Here is a 10727-nt window from a genome sequence, read left to right as displayed (position 1 = left end):
TTGAATAACAAAGCAGTACCCGCTGCATGCTATAAGGATTAGAACCAACACTTGCTGTCGGGCGAAAGCTCGGTGGTCTAGTGGAGATGACGCCTGTCCGGTGATCAGGAGGTCGTAGGTTCGAATCCTGCTCGAGTATGTACGCCCATGATTTTTTTATCATGGCTACTACTAAAAAAACACTGATCAATTCAGTGCTTATTTACGTCGATGTAGGGCAATTTGTCAATCAGTTGCAATGAAAACATCTCGACGGAAGAAATTCATGAATTTGAATAACAAAGCAGTACCCGCTGCATGCTATAAGGATTAGAACCAATACTTGCTGTCGGGCGAAAGCTCGGTGGTCTAGTGGAGATGACGCCTGTCCGGTGATCAGGAGGTCGTAGGTTCGAATCCTGCTCGAGTATGTACGCCCATGATTTTTTATCATGGCTACTACTAAAAAAAACACTGATCAATTCAGTGCTTATTTACGTCGATGTAGGGCAATTTGTCAATCAGTTGCAATGAAAACATCTCGACGGAAGAAATTCATGAATTTGAATAACAAAGCAGTACCCGCTGCATGCTATAAGGATTAGAACCAACACTTGCTGTCGGGCGAAAGCTCGGTGGTCTAGTGGAGATGACGCCTGTCCGGTGATCAGGAGGTCGTAGGTTCGAATCCTGCTCGAGTATGTACGCCCATGATTTTTTATCATGGCTACTACTAAAAAAACACTGATCAATTCAGTGCTTATTTACGTCGATGTAGGGCAATTTGTCAATCAGTTGCAATGAAAACATCTCGACGGAAGAAATTCATGAATTTGAATAACAAAGCAGTACCCGCTGCATGCTATAAGGATTAGAACCAACACTTGCTGTCGGGCGAAAGCTCGGTGGTCTAGTGGAGATGACGCCTGTCCGGTGATCAGGAGGTCGTAGGTTCGAATCCTGCTCGAGTATGTACGCCCATGATTTTTTATCATGGCTACTACTAAAAAAACACTGATCAATTCAGTGCTTATTTACGTCGATGTAGGGCAATTTGTCAATCAGTTGCAATGAAAACATCTCGACGGAAGAAATTCATGAATTTGAATAACAAAGCAGTACCCGCTGCATGCTATAAGGATTAGAACCAACACTTGCTGTCGGGCGAAAGCTCGGTGGTCTAGTGGAGATGACGCCTGTCCGGTGATCAGGAGGTCGTAGGTTCGAATCCTGCTCGTATATGTACGCCCATGATTTTTTATCATGGCTACTACTAAAAAAACACTGATCAATTCAGTGCTTATTTACGTCGATGTAGGGCAATTTGTCAATCAGTTGCAATGAAAACATCTCGACGGAAGAAATTCATGAATTTGAATAACAAAGCAGTACCCGCTGCATGTTATAAGGATTAGAACCAACACTTGCTGTCGGGCGAAAGCTCGGTGGTCTAGTGGAGATGACGCCTGTCCGGTGATCAGGAGGTCGTAGGTTCGAATCCTGCTCGAGTATGTACGCCCATGATTTTTTATCATGGCTACTACTAAAAAAACACTGATCAATTCAGTGCTTATTTATGTCGATGTAGGGCAATTTGTCAATCAGTTGCAATGAAAACATCTCGACGGAAGAAATTCATGAATTTGAATAACAAAGCAGTACCCGCTGCATGCTATAAGGATTAGAACCAACACTTGCTGTCGGGCGAAAGCTCGGTGGTCTAGTGGAGATGACGCCTGTCCGGTGATCAGGAGGTCGTAGGTTCGAATCCTGCTCGAGTATGTACGCCCATGATTTTTTATCATGGCTACTACTAAAAAAACACTGATCAATTCAGTGCTTATTTACGTCGATGTAGGGCAATTTGTCAATCAGTTGCAATGAAAACATCTCGACGGAAGAAATTCATGAATTTGAATAACAAAGCAGTACCCGCTGCATGCTATAAGGATTAGAACCAACACTTGCTGTCGGGCGAAAGCTCGGTGGTCTAGTGGAGATGACGCCTGTCCGGTGATCAGGAGGTCGTAGGTTCGAATCCTGCTCGAGTATGTACGCCCATGATTTTTTATCATGGCTACTACTAAAAAAAACACTGATCAATTCAGTGCTTATTTACGTCGATGTAGGGCAATTTGTCAATCAGTTGCAATGAAAACATCTCGACGGAAGAAATTCATGAATTTGAATAACAAAGCAGTACCCGCTGCATGCTATAAGGATTAGAACCAACACTTGCTGTCGGGCGAAAGCTCGGTGGTCTAGTGGAGATGACGCCTGTCCGGTGATCAGGAGGTCGTAGGTTCGAATCCTGCTCGAGTATGTACGCCCATGATTTTTTTATCATGGCTACTACTAAAAAAACACTGATCAATTCAGTGCTTATTTACGTCGATGTAGGGCAATTTGTCAATCAGTTGCAATGAAAACATCTCGACGGAAGAAATTCATGAATTTGAATAACAAAGCAGTACCCGCTGCATGCTATAAGGATTAGAACCAATACTTGCTGTCGGGCGAAAGCTCGGTGGTCTAGTGGAGATGACGCCTGTCCGGTGATCAGGAGGTCGTAGGTTCGAATCCTGCTCGAGTATGTACGCCCATGATTTTTTATCATGGCTACTACTAAAAAAAACACTGATCAATTCAGTGCTTATTTACGTCGATGTAGGGCAATTTGTCAATCAGTTGCAATGAAAACATCTCGACGGAAGAAATTCATGAATTTGAATAACAAAGCAGTACCCGCTGCATGCTATAAGGATTAGAACCAACACTTGCTGTCGGGCGAAAGCTCGGTGGTCTAGTGGAGATGACGCCTGTCCGGTGATCAGGAGGTCGTAGGTTCGAATCCTGCTCGAGTATGTACGCCCATGATTTTTTATCATGGCTACTACTAAAAAAACACTGATCAATTCAGTGCTTATTTACGTCGATGTAGGGCAATTTGTCAATCAGTTGCAATGAAAACATCTCGACGGAAGAAATTCATGAATTTGAATAACAAAGCAGTACCCGCTGCATGCTATAAGGATTAGAACCAACACTTGCTGTCGGGCGAAAGCTCGGTGGTCTAGTGGAGATGACGCCTGTCCGGTGATCAGGAGGTCGTAGGTTCGAATCCTGCTCGAGTATGTACGCCCATGATTTTTTATCATGGCTACTACTAAAAAAACACTGATCAATTCAGTGCTTATTTACGTCGATGTAGGGCAATTTGTCAATCAGTTGCAATGAAAACATCTCGACGGAAGAAATTCATGAATTTGAATAACAAAGCAGTACCCGCTGCATGCTATAAGGATTAGAACCAACACTTGCTGTCGGGCGAAAGCTCGGTGGTCTAGTGGAGATGACGCCTGTCCGGTGATCAGGAGGTCGTAGGTTCGAATCCTGCTCGTATATGTACGCCCATGATTTTTTATCATGGCTACTACTAAAAAAACACTGATCAATTCAGTGCTTATTTACGTCGATGTAGGGCAATTTGTCAATCAGTTGCAATGAAAACATCTCGACGGAAGAAATTCATGAATTTGAATAACAAAGCAGTACCCGCTGCATGTTATAAGGATTAGAACCAACACTTGCTGTCGGGCGAAAGCTCGGTGGTCTAGTGGAGATGACGCCTGTCCGGTGATCAGGAGGTCGTAGGTTCGAATCCTGCTCGAGTATGTACGCCCATGATTTTTTATCATGGCTACTACTAAAAAAACACTGATCAATTCAGTGCTTATTTATGTCGATGTAGGGCAATTTGTCAATCAGTTGCAATGAAAACATCTCGACGGAAGAAATTCATGAATTTGAATAACAAAGCAGTACCCGCTGCATGCTATAAGGATTAGAACCAACACTTGCTGTCGGGCGAAAGCTCGGTGGTCTAGTGGAGATGACGCCTGTCCGGTGATCAGGAGGTCGTAGGTTCGAATCCTGCTCGAGTATGTACGCCCATGATTTTTTATCATGGCTACTACTAAAAAAAAACACTGATCAATTCAGTGCTTATTTACGTCGATGTAGGGCAATTTGTCAATCAGTTGCAATGAAAACATCTCGACGGAAGAAATTCATGAATTTGAATAACAAAGCAGTACCCGCTGCATGCTATAAGGATTAGAACCAACACTTGCTGTCGGGCGAAAGCTCGGTGGTCTAGTGGAGATGACGCCTGTCCGGTGATCAGGAGGTCGTAGGTTCGAATCCTGCTCGAGTATGTACGCCCATGATTTTTTATCATGGCTACTACTAAAAAAACACTGATCAATTCAGTGCTTATTTACGTCGATGTAGGGCAATTTGTCAATCAGTTGCAATGAAAACATCTCGACGGAAGAAATTCATGAATTTGAATACTGTTTGTTTTGTTGTTCATGATTTGGTCATAGGCATGTTGCGAAATTCTTTCATTTTTGTTTTGTTTTGTTTTGTTTTGTTTATTTTTCGGGGGACCATATTAGGAAAAAAACAAAACAAGAAACCACAACAAAAACAACAAAAACAAACAAACAAACAAAAACCAAAAAACAAAAAACAAACCGGCCCGTTGCTCGTACCGCCGGTGCTCGGTGTGGACGCACCCTAAAGGTTCGCTAACCACGCGTTGTATACATTTATGTAATGGCCCAGACTAAAACCGTATGTAACTGATTACAATTTTCTTCAATGGACCAAAAATATGTCCTTTGGATTGATCGTCTTTTTTTTTCCCTTTACATTGAAGACTGAGTGTTTATCTACCAAATATAAAAATTCTGCGGTGTATGACGAAACTGAAATAGAAATAATGATTAAAAAAAAAAAAGTTTTACTGGTCAATTAGCTATAAAGCTTCCCTGACACTGTTATTGGAAAAAAAAAAAAAAACATGCTGAAATCTGTTGTTAGCCACTTTTGGAAGATTTCGAAGTGGGCGGTCTTTTATTTGGATCAGTCAAACATCACCCAATCCTCTACTACCTTGGAAAATTGTCTTTCTATTGAATTCTCCTCTCACTCTCCAACAGACACCCAGTGATGACAGTGACTCAGAAGACGAGAGCAGCCAAGAAACAGATCAAGGTTTTGGGCAAGAAAACTTCCCAGCTCCGGACGAATCTGAGACAAACAACTAAGGAAGCATGATACTATTAGTTACTATTAATAACTATTATGTTACTCTTCGAGGAGTTGGTTTCTTGAGAGGACCAGGACAAGAAAGGACACGTGCAAGCGGAAGAAGAGAAAAGCAAGATAAATAAATCAATGCAGGAGAGGGGAACAAACCAAGGCTAAACATCATAAAAAGAGGAGGCACAAATTTCTTTGGAATCATCTTCTTACTTATGGTCTTTCTAATATGCACTATTTAAAATTCGGGAACAAAGCGAGGAAGGACATTAATGTCTATATGCTACGGAATTGCATGAAAACAAAATCTAATAAGAAACCTACGCACTTAACAACCCCACATCAGGATTCAGAGAGCCTCGGTGAGCTGAAACATTAACAGCAGAAATGTGAGAGCTCTATACTAATCAAACGGAGACGTACGCCTATGTACATGTACTGCTGAAAGTTGAAAAAACACGCAAAGACTACCAGCTGTAGACACTGCTGACACGCGATAGTACCTTGTTGAGATGTCATCATGGTTGGATGACAAACCTTGTTGGCCAGTCTTGAAGAAACATCTATTCAATGCGTTTTCTCCAGTTGTCTTAATTGTTTTCTTCGTCATTGCAAACATTTTGTATTTGAATCGAAAATAATGATAAACAGGCTTCTCACTGCAAGATACAGTTAGGAAGAGTACAGGTATAATATACTGAAACAAATAACAATACGCACTCTCTGAGTGAGTAGCATGTATAGCGAGCGGTTTATTTGTTTTATTCTTTCAGCTCATATAGGAAAAATGGTACCATGCTGTCTTATCATGTCATTGATTATACTTGTATCTTGTATTAAATTTTTAGTGTAGTTCACAGTGAAATAATAATTCTATGAATATGGGTGAATGGGTATCACTTTAATTGTGAATGAGAACATCTGTAATGATTATACTTCTACTGTACGTGGTCTCTTATGAACTATCTATGTAATTGCTCCTACATTGGTTGATGTACATAATATCTATACGTTGAATAGTAATAATGAGATGATAATATCCCATGTGGGCCCATGCACAACCAGATTTGTCATGCTAACAAAGGTGAATAATCCATCCGAAATAAAGTTCTATACTAATCGACACAGGCACAACAGATATACAGACATACAGACAGACGCACACACACACACACACACACACACACGACAACGTTCTTAACTATTACATTGTGAAGAATAGTAACTTGTTTGGATGACGACCACTGTGGATTTACTAAGATTCCCATTGCTATGCCCGAATACAGTACGTACGCGGGTACATCAACATGTATTATATTGTTTATACTCACTCTGTCGTAAAACCTATAGATTTACTCTAAGAAATTTCTTTTACAAAATATGTGATTTCAATGCCTATATTCCTCGAAAGTTGTAGGAAAGTTATTACAGAATTATTTCGTATTCACTATTGACGATTTTTGTTTTTGATTTTGTACAGTATTGAGACTTCAACTGAAAAGAGAAATTAGAATTACTGTTGAAGAGAGTAACTTTGTGGTAACAAAGAAAATATTAATAATAATGATAATAATAATAATAATAATAATAATAATAATAATAATAATAATCATGATAATGATGATAATAAATCTTGTAATTCTCGCCGGAGACGTTGAAGAGCGAGGGCATAACACCACGATAATGTATCATATTATTGCATACAGGAGCTTCGGAACAATATCAGTCTGGCACATAGAACCGGGAATATATCTTATTGTTTACACTCTAGTCATACCTGACAAATGTCATCCAATGATACACGGACAAATATTCGTGTAATAAAAACTAATTCGAATAGGTTTGGGTTGTCACCATTGTCATTGTTATAGACGCGGGCGTAAAAAAAAAAAAAAATGTATAAAGTTTGATATGATGAATTTTGTTGCAGGAGATATTGACGGTTTCAGGCAGTTTGAAATAGAGCTGCATAAGCAGGAAAAGATATGATAACACTATTGCTGTTTTAGACTGTCTTTCGATATGTAGGGCTATTGTGTGTTCAAAAGGCGTACATTGCTCTGGTGAGACAATTTCGCATTACAATATGACAAGTTTCCTTCAGAGGTTGTGGATACCACATTAATACGGTGAAATTGCCGCCCTTTGTGGATATCATTTCATGTCGTCATAATTTTTGAACATCTGATATAGTCCGCGTTAACTTACACTAATGATGCAGTTGAGTGGACATCAGTAGTATATACATGTACCCGTTCGCACCCCGTGGAGCAGTGGAGCTGTGAAGCGATGGAGCTCCACAGCTAATGAATATTAATGAGCTCATGAATAGTAATGATCATGAATATTTATGAATATGTATTTATGTAAATTGACAGGCATTATGTATGAGTGTGAGATATAATAGTCTGTGAATGGGTGTGGCAAAAGCAATAGTGAATTGTGGAGCAGTGGAGCTCTCTGACGTAGCATATCATATTAGTGAGCTTAAGCCATGGATATGTATGATTATGCATTTATGTTAACATTGTATAAACTATGCATACGCTGTGGAGCTATGGAGCTTTGGAGCTGTGGAGCGGGAGTGACTCTTGCAACATCATGGCTAGTGTGGAGTGTATGTTGTGGAGTCTTATTTTTGCACGTAAGTTGATGCGAATATAATTATGCAAATGCGTATGACAGTAAGGTGCGAAGAAATGAACATTATCAATGATGAATTGTGGAGCTGCCACTGTGGAGCTTCAAATTGACCTAACATATGAATATTAATGAGCTTAACCATGAATATGTATGATTATGTATTTATGTAAATATGATTTGTTTATGCGTGTGGAGGTGTGGAGGGTGACTCTTTGCAACCGATGGTATGGCTTGTGTGGAGTGTTTGTTGTGGAGTCGTATGATTTTACACGATGAATATTACGAAAGGGTAAATTATATCAGCATAATGCAAAGATTGGTCTGACACAGATATGTTTACCTTGTGAATGGGCGTGATAGTAATGCATGTGGGCTTAAGTATATTTGATACTTGATTGTGGAGCTGTTGAGACTTACATTTTTTTTTTTTTTTTTGCAACAGATTGTATGGCTTACAGTGTGGAGTGCATATTGTGGAGTCGTGTTTTTGTTGTTGTTGTTGTTGTTGTTGTTTTTTTTTTGCTACGTTTTTTATGTTTGTTTGTTAAATTTTTCGCACGATGATATGAAAGGTTGATACGAATATATATGCAAATGCGTATACCGGTAACGTATGAAGGATTAAGCATCATCTATAGTGAATTGTGGAGTAGTGGAGCTCCAAGATTACTAATATATGAATATTGATAAGCTTTATACATGAATATGTATGAATATGCATTTATGTAAATATATGAATTATGTTTGGGCTAAGGAGCTGTGGAGCTGTGGAGCTATGGAGCTGTGAAGGGGTCTCTCTTTTTCAATTGATTGTATGGCTGGTGTTGAGTGTATGTTGTGGAGTCGTATGATTTTGCGCGATGATACGAAAGGTTGATACGAATAGAACTATGCAAATTCGTATAACAGTATGACGTATGTAGGATAAGTCATCACCAAAAGCGAATTGTGGATCAGCGGAGCTCCAACAAGATGACCTAGCATAGTATGAATATTAATGTATGCAAATGGTATCAATAATGTATGATTGTAAGATTAAGCACGATCAGGTGAGACTTGTGGAGCTGTGGAGAGCGAGACTCTTAAAATGATTTCTGTGGGTATTGCGAAGTTAGGTTGTAGAGTCGCATGCTTGCACGATAATACATACAGAAATTTTCATATCATTACAGGTATTCGTGTAAATGTGTAAGCACGACGTAGGATCATAAGATAGGCCTATGATCACGTACCCGCTAAGCAGCGGAGTCGTGAAGCAGTGAAGTTCCAAGATGATGCAAAATGTATGAATATTCATGAGTTGAGGGTTAAATGTGGAGTTTATGGTGTGATGGGGTTGTGCGCGTTTATATGATGGAAAATTTTATATGGATTTGCATGACGTAATCTCATGGTGTGAATAAATGATGTCAAAGGTGAGAATGGATTAGGATAGTAATATTCTTTTTTTTTCATCGTTTCATCATTTCATCGTTTCATCATTTCGTCGTTTCATCATTTCATCGTTTCATCATTCCATCGTGTAATCATTTCATTTCGTCATCATGTCCATCTTTTCATGTCATTTGCATATCTACAAGTGCGAAGTAACAGATTGTAGCGTTTTGTACGATAATTGCGGAGTCTTATGCTTTGCACAATAATATACGGAAAGGTGATATAGCATTCCAGGCATAATTATGTGTAAATGTGTAAACAAATTGATCGTAAGGTAATGACCGAGTACCCAATGAGTAATAGAGAGTTCAAAGGTGTTGTATGATGCATGAATGAGTGCTCATTACAGATACGACTAAGATGTGTGAGTTCTCTGTCGTGGTCACGGCGTTTTACATAACATGAATGAATCCTATATGCATGGTATGGAAATTTAACCCTATGCGGCACTTTCGGATGGTACGGACATCTATAAGAACTAATAGCATTTAAAACAGAATACCAAAAAAAAAATCAACATCAAGAAAGTGAACAATTGGTGTAATCTACGTTTCCATATGTTCCGTGTTCATGATACATCTTTTACTCTACTACAAGTCCCACCTATAGCTTCAATAGTTTACAAAAATGTATCTTGTAATATCGTGTAATGTATAGTTGAACCTATTGATGAACAAAAAGATATGTGACCCGCTTCAACAAAATGGTCCTAAAGTCGCGCACGGTCGAAGCCGTGAAAATAGAGTTTGAAGTTAGAACATCAAAATTGTTCAAAACTTAAGATTTTCTGATTTTGACATATTATTAGAGTCTGACATGTCTTCTATCATCTGTCGAAATTTTGAAGCAAAATGATGAAAGGAAAGACCAAAAAATAGCGTTTTTCTGGGCCATGTTTTTTTGGCGTTTCAACGAAGCAGAAACTGGTTCGAACATTTGGATTGAGCGCCACACATAGGCTCCGCCCCTAACGACGACCAAAGTGATCTCATTGGTCAGTTTGCTGCTTGCCGCTAACCGAAGCGTGAAGCTCGCACACTGCCCAGTCGACTGGTGCGTGCGTGCGGGTTGCGCTATGCCTAGTCTAGCTTCTGGACTCTTTTTACTCGTAGGGGTGATTCAGTGTACGCGACAAGCCGTATGAGGGCGTGACACCCGAGGATTGCGATACGCCGAGAACTGCGATACCCGAGAAAAAAAGAGTCCAGTAAAATACTTTCGCCGGATCGAGCAGGGTCAAGAGTTCACGCTTGAGTGGTCATGAATATTCATGACTCGCAGTCAATCAGACAGTTTTACTAGTTGATGCGAATACCAGCTGATCGCACTCCCGCTGGTAGTGTGTGGTAGTGCTGCCCACCTCCACTACACTACAGTATTGTCCACCAAAATAGGGGGTTTTGTTCTGAAGTTGAGCCCACTAACTTGTACTTCGACCGCCAGCTCATCATACTGCATTAATGTAGGCATACGTGCTTTCTTTATGCATGATGAGAGACAAGCTGCCCATTCCATGATTTCATGAAGTCATCATATAAAAGTCTTTACATAAAATCAAG

This window comes from Diadema setosum, chromosome 12 (assembly GCF_964275005.1).
Source record: "Diadema setosum chromosome 12, eeDiaSeto1, whole genome shotgun sequence".
NCBI lineage: Eukaryota > Metazoa > Echinodermata > Echinoidea > Diadematoida > Diadematidae > Diadema > Diadema setosum.
Note: the sequence above shows the minus strand (reverse complement) of the source record.